At 33.9% G+C, this 9,395-nt stretch overlaps 1 long non-coding RNA gene across 1 annotated transcript in view; it reads right to left on the bottom strand.

The window, feature by feature from the left end:
- LOC129793438 (uncharacterized) overlaps positions 1-5,729 on the bottom strand; it is a 44,727-nt gene extending 38,998 nt beyond the window's left edge. The window contains exons 1-3 of the long non-coding RNA XR_008750907.1: positions 4,255-5,729; positions 3,646-3,992; positions 21-3,241 (exon numbers count right to left, since the gene is read on the bottom strand). This is a non-coding gene — a long non-coding RNA (uncharacterized LOC129793438). The remainder of the gene's footprint in view (positions 1-20; positions 3,242-3,645; positions 3,993-4,254) is intronic.
- Between the last annotated feature and the right edge of the window lie 3,666 nt (positions 5,730-9,395).

Raw genomic sequence — 9,395 nt, forward strand, 5'->3', positions numbered from 1 at the left:
TAAAAGAAAAACATACTTACATTGCCAATTTCCACAAAAAATTGTGATTTTTTTTTGTTTTAATATTTTACGGCCGCGCACATTATATCCATATGGCCTTCACAGAATCAGCGTTTCACCTTTTTTGCACTTTTTTTCACAAACACTAGCGCCGTGCCGAAATTTTGCGGAAACACCAATTTTGCACATAATTTTTATTTTTCCAAATTTTCTTTCAGAAAAAGGAGAAAAACTATATAAATGCATCAAAAAGTCTTATATAAAGGTCAAGAAAATAGAATTTCATCTCTAAAACATAAATTTTTGCATAAAATTGATAAAATCCATAAAACATACTTATTAACATGTCTTATGACACGTTATACGTAAGTCATATGAGATATCTCTAACCTCCGATTGCAAAAATAACAAATTATGTGTATAATAAATTATACAAACACAAAGATTAAAAACTTAATTATTTATAAAAATTGTAATAAAAATGTAGACTCACCACTAATTGCATGTATCACGTCTTTCACTAATTCACTTATTTTAATAGTTTTTTATGTTTTTAAAGTCTTTTTCACAATTTTTGAGGAATTTTTACTCGCGAGAGCTCTTTAGAAGAATCGATTCGTTTCAAAGGTGAAAAAACAATGTTCAATATTTCATGGGTCACTTATAATTTTAGTTTCAAATTTTCTTTTAATATTTCACGAACAAAAATTAATTATAAAATAAAACACCACAAAATCATTTTAAATATAACCACCCTGTCTTTCAATGGGAGGGTTGGTATATATTTATGGCACCCAACATAATCGAACTAACTGCTTATGAAGAAGAAATTAAAATACAAAAATATAGTTGCAGGATAATATGGCAGAGAAATCTAGAAAGGAAAGAGTTAACAAAATTAAATTCTTTGAAAAGACATTGAGTTCAACACGAGCCAAAACTTGGGCGGAAAATCCACACCTGAAGAATGAGAAAAGGGACAACAAGGTCCACCATCTCAAGGGTATTCGATTGGATCTGGAAGGAGGGAACACAGTCAACATCTCGTTCCAAGAACCACAGTGAAACTTCAGGACGAATCCCGATAATTTCCCGGAAAATCTTTATAAAGAAAAGAATTTTCACCGAAAAATCAGACAAAGCTGATCTTCCCGCGGGGGGGTTACTAAAGAACCATAATAAAGTCGCAATGGACGCGAGAGGTCTCGTGCTATACAAAGAAAAGCTTACCAAGGATATCAGTAACTACCATTAAGCAGATGGAATTTAAAGAGAATGCAAAACTCTTCCTATCAGATATCCTTGCAAAAATAAATTAAAGCGATAGTACCTGAACGATCAATTGCATAAAAGGCAAGATCAAGAATCAGGAACATATTGAGGAAAAAAAAATAAAGAAAATAGATTGTGATTTGAGATAAATTAAAATTTAATCAGAAAGAAAATGAACGTAAATTGGCAGCACTTAAAAGGCTTAAAGGGTAGATAAGGTGTGAGTGAAGGGGCTGAATTAAACCACACATACGAGCACAAAATGTCAGAAAATATCACCAATAATTAAGGAAAAAATTATAATAAAAAAAAGAAAGAAAATTGCAAAATATTATTAATTTCTGATGCATTTCCCAGGGAAAAGGCCTGTCGATAACATTCGTTTTGACCTTTTCATTCATCCTGGTTATGCAAGAAAAACTAGAGGTTTTGGGGGGAAAACATTTGCCACAGAATGCTTTCCATTCGTCGTTCCGCAAAATTATAAAGATTCGGAATAAAATACAAAACCCATCTCTCTTCTAATAAAAAAAAGAAAACGCGGAAAAGAAAAAAAATCTTTCAAAGTGCAAATAAAAGATTTGAAAAAAAAATTGAAAGTAGCAAAAGCTATTATAAAAAAAATAACGGTGAAGAAAAAAAATACTCTGCGAATTCCCATAATTGACAAAAATTGAGCCAAATAATTTCTGGGAATCGCAGATTTTTTACTGAGGAATGAATAATTATTCCCGCAAATGAATCACAGGGTAGCTCAGAAAAATAATTTTCTACTAACCAACACAAATTCAGGGTTAAAAAGTTAATCTCTAAAACATAATTTTTTGCATAAATTTGATAAAATCCATAAAACATACGTAAGACATGATATACAAAAGTCTTATGACACGTTATATGTAGGCATATGAGATATCTCTAACCTCCGATTGCAAAAATTAGCATTTTTTCGTAAGAAAATAGAAGAAAGAAGGCTCCTCTATAGCCATATCAATATTTTCATCCTGACTGGGCAAGATTGTTTGAGATGATAAATATCTGCAAAAAGTTTTAAAATTAATCATTTTATACCTAAGTTTTGTTTCAAAGGATTAAAAAAAAGGGTTGCAAAAAAGCTTTTAAAATCACTCGTTATAACCATGAGTTGCAGTAGCATATAAAAATTATATTATGATGAGGTAAATTGTCGCTTCGCTCTAATTTTCCCCACCCCGCTTCGCGGGGATTTGTTGCGCTCAACGCAAATTTTAGTGAAAAAAAATATGATGGTTTATAAGTAGATTAGAGCCACTTATAAATCCCAAAAGAGTCACTTATAAAATCCCAAAAATTCGCAAAAAAATGCATGAACCTTATATGGGGGCTACCTGAAGGGGGGCTTTGGGGGGAAAATGGATACGGCCACTGGAAACCACCTGATATAAGGAACTGTATAGATACGATTACCTTTCTTTATTATATAGGTAGATGTGCATAAAAAACAAACCTGAGCCCCCAAACCCGTGTGAGCAAATTCCATTTAAATCTATAATATGTGATATTAGTCGGGAGAGGGAGGGGGGCTGAATAATACAGTACCCTGAAATATTTTTAATATTAAAAAAAACCCTTTATCTGAACCTTCAGCAGGTAGATCCATATTGAGGCCCTCTATCTCCATTTTATCACCATCGGCCCTGCCGTTTCCACAAACAATCATTTCAGGAAATATGCTATATAGATAATTTGCAGTATTTCTGATCATGCTCATTTTATAGTTGATTTTATGTTAATTTTTGGATGGGTTGCATTTAAAATAATAATAATAATTAAAATTCTTTTAACTTACGTTGTATCGAGGTAGATAATGTCAATGTAATTGTTCCACAGAATTGGAAACATTTCCATTAAGTAGGTTGCCCGAAAATCTCCTGTGTGGAGAATATTCTCACCATTTGGTAACTTGAAGACAAACATGGAAGCACCTGGGCAGCTATAAAGAAAAAAATTCGTTAATTCGTTCAAGTAACAATCATTAATGGAGATTTATATTATTATCGTAAAATAAGTTAAAAGTAGTTTAAAAAAAAACTGAAATAAGGGAAATCACAAAGATATTAATAATACGTTGAATTGCAGTTAAAGAAATTTTAAGATAGAATTTTGTACACTAAGGTTTATTTTTAGTATCGAATTTTTAGACAAATATTTAGGAACAAACTTATCTCTCTGAAATTCATGAAATTTTTTTTATCATTTTTTTTAAATATAAAACAAGCTTGAGTGGTATCCTATAGAAGTTGAATTAGTTCTTTCTAAGTCGAAACAAATTAATTTCCTACCCTTCTGAACTCAATCATATTCTTTACTTATTTTGATAAAACTAGATGTCTTTACCTTTTGAATGTTGACATCCCTAACACGATGGTATAGAAAATTGTCTTCCTGGAGGTTCTCTTCAATTGTCGTTGTCATTCTCGTGATAACACAGTGAAAGACACCTGTTTGCACCTTCACCGTTGTTGCTTCCTTCACAACTGGCATCAGTGGTCGATTCTGGCTTCTTCTCTTCCTGCGTCTCAGGCATCGAAGGCGTTTCAACTGTCTCCTGAGCAGCTTTCTCCACCTTATTGGGTTCACCACCTTCCTCAACTTGCTGCTTCTGTTGCTCCGGCTTCTGCTCTTGACCTTCCCTTTTCACCTTACTGACGGATTGAGATTCACGTACGGCATTACGCATCACCCTAAAATAGAAAAAAAAATCAAAATTTGAAATTACAAAATTAATTATTTGAATAATAATAATTCAATGAAAAGTCTAAAGTCCTAAATATTTAGTACCAAACTTATCTCACTCTCTATTCAAGAATTCTTTAGAATTTTTTTCTCAACAAATTAACTCAAGAATTCTTTTCTTTCACTTTGAAGATACCTACTTAAAAGTTCTTACAAATAAATTTCAAAAATGAAATTTTTCAAAAAAAAAAATCTTTCACAGAAACTTACGTGAAATCCTCAAAGTTTATCTGCTCTGGAAGCGTCTCTTGTTTGTCTTCCGGGACACTAACTTAATTGGCTGCTTCTCCGGATCAGAAATGACAATCAAGGAGATCCGTTAATTCCTTCTTCTCATCCTCCTTGAGTTCCCGCAGCCCTGCAATGGCATCTTTAATACCACCGCGTTGCTCCTTCCTCTAGATGTCCTGCAACTTTGTCATGCCGAAGTTCTGTTCCGCAAGGTCACATCGAATGTTGACATCCCTCACACGATGGTTCTCTTCAATTGTTGTTGCCATTCTCGTGATAACACAGTGAAAGACACCTGTTTGCACCTTCACCGTTGTTGCTTCCTTCACAACTGGCATCAGTGGTCGATTCTGGCTTCTTCTCTTATCAGTTTATCTTCCATCACACAATCATCTTATTATATACAAGATAAAAAAAGAAAAACATACTTACATTGCCAATTTCCACAAAAAATTGTGATTTTTTTTTTGTTTTAATATTTTACGGCCGCGCACATTATATCCATAGGGCCTTCACAGAATCAGCGTTTCACCTTTTTTGCACTTTTTTTCACAAACACTAGCGCCGTGCCGAAATTTTGCGGAAACACCAATTTTGCACATAATTTTTATTTTTCCAAATTTTCTTTCAGAAAAAGGAGAAAAACTATATAAATGCATCAAAAAGTCTTATATAAAGGTCAAGAAAATAGAATTTCATCTCTAAAACATAAATTTTTGCATAAAATTGATAAAATCCATAAAACATACTTATTAACATGTCTTATGACACGTTATACGTAAGTCATATGAGATATCTCTAACCTCCGATTGCAAAAATAACAAATTATGTGTATAATAAATTATACAAACACAAAGATTAAAAACTTAATTATTTATAAAAATTGTAATAAAAATGTAGACTCACCACTAATTGCATGTATCACGTCTTTCACTAATTCACTTATTTTAATAGTTTTTTATGTTTTTAAAGTCTTTTTCACAATTTTTGAGGAATTTTTACTCGCGAGAGCTCTTTAGAAGAATCGATTCGTTTCAAAGGTGAAAAAACAATGTTCAATATTTCATGGGTCACTTATAATTTTAGTTTCAAATTTTCTTTTAATATTTCACGAACAAAAATTAATTATAAAATAAAACACCACAAAATCATTTTAAATATAACCACCCTGTCTTTCAATGGGAGGGTTGGTATATATTTATGGCGCCCAACATAATCGAACTAACTGCTTATGAAGAAGAAATTAAAATACAAAAATATAGTTGCAGGATAATATGGCAGAGAAATCTAGAAAGGAAAGAGTTAACAAAATTAAATTCTTTGAAAAGACATTGAGTTCAACACGAGCCAAAACTTGGGCGGAAAATCCACACCTGAAGAATGAGAAAAGGGACAACAAGGTCCACCATCTCAAGGGTATTCGATTGGATCTGGAAGGAGGGAACACAGTCAACATCTCGTTCCAAGAACCACAGTGAAACTTCAGGACGAATCCCGATAATAAAGAATTTTCACCGAAAAATCAGACAAAGCTGATCTTCCCGCGGGGGGGTTACTAAAGAACCATAATAAAGTCGCAATGGACGCGAGAGGTCTCGTGCTATACAAAGAAAAGCTTACCAAGGATATCAGTAACTACCATTAAGCAGATGGAATTTAAAGAGAATGCAAAACTCTTCCTATCAGATATCCTTGCAAAAATAAATTAAAGCGATAGTACCTGAACGATCAATTGCATAAAAGGCAAGATCAAGAATCAGGAAGATATTGAGGAAAAAAAAATAAAGAAAATAGATTGTGATTTGAGATAAATTAAAATTTAATCAGAAAGAAAATGAACGTAAATTGGCAGCACTTAAAAGGCTTAAAGGGTAGATAAGGTGTGAGTGAAGGGGCTGAATTAAACCACACATACGAGCACAAAATGTCAGAAAATATCACCAATAATTAAGGAAAAAATTATAATAAAAAAAAGAAAGAAAATTGCAAAATATTATTAATTTCTGATGCATTTCCCAGGGAAAAGGCCTGTCGATAACATTCGTTTTGACCTTTTCATTCATCCTGGTTATGCAAGAAAAACTAGAGGTTTTGGGGGGAAAACATTTGCCACAGAATGCTTTCCATTCGTCGTTCCGCAAAATTATAAAGATTCGGAATAAAATACAAAACCCATCTCTCTTCTAATAAAAAAAAGAAAACGCGGAAAAGAAAAAAAATCTTTCAAAGTGCAAATAAAAGATTTGAAAAAAAATTGAAAGTAGCAAAAGCTATTATAAAAAAATAACGGTGAAGAAAAAAAATACTCTGCGAATTCCCATAATTGACAAAAATTGAGCCAAATAATTTCTGGGAATCGCAGATTTTTTACTGAGGAATGAATAATTATTCCCGCAAATGAATCACAGGGTAGCTCAGAAAAATAATTTTCTACTAACACAACACAAATTCAGGGTTAAAAAGTTAATCTCTAAAACATAATTTTTTGCATAAAATTGATAAAATTCAGAAAACATACGTAAGACATGACATACAAAAGTCTTATGACACGTAGGCATATGAGATATCTCTAACCTCCGATTGCAAAAATTAGCATTTTTTCGTAAGAAAATAGAAGAAAGAAGGCTCCTCTATAGCCATATCAATATTTTCATCCTGACTGGGCAAGATTGTTTGAGATGATAAATATCTGCAAAAAGTTTTAAAATTAATCATTTTATACCTGAGTTTTGTTTCAAAGGATTAAAAAAAAGGGTTGTAAAAAAGCTTTTAAAATCACTCGTTATAACCATGAGTTGCAGTAGCATATAAAAATTATATTATGACGAGGTAAATTGTCGCTTCGCTCCAATTTTCCCCACCCCGCTTCGCGGGGATTTGTTGCGCTCAGCGCAAATTTTAGTGAAAAATGTACTGGTAAGCTGACCAAGCTTACGGGAGCTGTGTTTCTTTCAGTGTACCAATTTTGTGAGAGCAAACTAGAACGCGAATTAATTTAAATACGCGCAAAGTCGGGAAAAGTTGAAAAGTCATACCCTAAGAAATGTTTGGAAGGCCATATCTCGAGAACGGATCCATAGATTTTCATAAATTTTTTTTTGTTTGAAAAGTCTTGAAGTCAGCTATAACATATCGAAAAATGAAAAAAATTTATGTCGCCATTTTCGAAAAATTCGAGTTCGAAATTTTCGAAAACTTTGTTTTCGATTTTAGCGCCTCTTGCGGTCATTTCTCGAAGTTGCAATGTTCTAGACATTTGTAGGGTTTCACGAAACCTTTCATTTGCGCTTGAGTTGATCAAGATCGGACTTGTAGAACCCGAGATATGACATGTCAACTTTGGAAGGCTATATCTCGAGAACGGATCCATAGATTTTCTTCATTTTTGGCATGAAGCTAGATAATATGGCCAGCTACAACATATCAAAAAATGAAAAAAATTTATGTCGCCGTTTTCGAGATATTCATCGAAAACTCATCGAAAATTTTGTTTTCGATTTTTGGCCCCCTAGCGGTCACTTTTGAAACTTCTGATGTTCTAGAGAGTTGTAGGGTTTGTTGAGATCTTTCATTTGACCCCGGGTTGATCAAAATCGGTCAAGCCGTTTTCGAGTTATGGTCGATTTTCGATGAAAAATTGTGGCGGCCATATTGACTAAACGGCTTGACCGATTTTTGAAAATGAGGTATCGTTGGAAAGCTCTTGATGGCCCCTACAACATATCAAAATTTCAGCCCTCTAGCTATAATAGCGGCTGAGATATAGCGAAAACAAAATTTTGAGGTTATTCAAAATGGCGGACAGAGGGGTGGGGGGGTGGATTTGACATCATATTTGGATTTCTTCAGGTCGATATTTAAACTTTGCCGTTTACCGCAAGTCTCTATCTATTACCGTTCTCTTGCAATTTAAGTTTATAATCCGGACGGCCGGACGGACGGTCGGACGGCCGGAAAAAATCTTATTTTTGGCGCATACGTTTTTTGGAATGTGGGGACCCTAATTCGTGCTCATACCAAGTTTGAGCCCGATCTGACGACTTTCGATTTTGCTCGGTACACAAAAGCTGTGTCTGAAAGAAACACAGCTAAAAATATGATGGTTTATAAGTAGACGAGGTAAATTGTCGCTTCGCTCCAATTTACCTCGCCCCGCTTCGCGCAAATTTTAGAGAGAAAATAAATTGTGATGGTTTAAAGGCAGATTTGGGCCACTTATCAAACCCAAAAGAAAAAATTTGCAAAGAGAAGAAATTAATTTCATACAATACTTTAGGCGCCAAATTCAAAAATTTGCAAAAACTGCATGAAATCTCTATTGGGGCTACCTGAAGGGGGGCTTTGGGGGGAAAATGAATACGGCCATCTGAAACCGACTGTTATAAGGAGCCTCTGTACCAAATTTCATCGTGATCAGTCAAACGGTGTGGATTTGTATAGAAAAGTCGGAACGACGATTACCAACAAACAGGCCTTTCTTTATTATATAGATTAGAGCCACTTATAAATCCTAAAAGAGTCACTTATAAAATCCCAAAAATTCGCAAAAAAATGCATGAACCTTATATGGGGGCTACCTGAAGGGGGCCTTTAGGGGGAAAATGCATACGGCCACTGGAAACCACCTGATATAAGGAACTGTATAGATACGATTACCTTTCTTTATTATATAGGTAGATGTGCAAAAAAACCAACCTGAGCCCCCAAACCCGTGTGAGCAAATTCCATTTAAATCTATAATATGTGATATTAGTCGGGTGGGGGAGGGGGGCTGAATAATACAGTACCCTGAAATATTTTTAATATTAAAAAAAACCCCTTTATCTGAACCTTCAGCAGGTAGATCCATATTGAGGCCCCCTACCTCCATTTTATCACCATCGGGCTGCCATAGGCTGCCACCATAGGGCTTGCCGTCTCCACAAACAATCATTTCAGGAAATATGCTAGATAGATAATTTGCAGTATTTCTGATCATGCTCATTTTATAGTTGATTTTATGTTAATTTTTGGATGGGTTGCATTTAAAATAATAATAATAATTAAAGTTCTTTTAACTTACGTTGTATCGAGGTAGAATTGGAAACATTTCCAGCCCGAAAATCTCCTGTATGGAGGAT

The sequence above is a fragment of the Lutzomyia longipalpis genome, chromosome 3 (genome assembly GCF_024334085.1).
Source record: "Lutzomyia longipalpis isolate SR_M1_2022 chromosome 3, ASM2433408v1".
Lineage (NCBI taxonomy): Eukaryota > Metazoa > Arthropoda > Insecta > Diptera > Psychodidae > Lutzomyia > Lutzomyia longipalpis.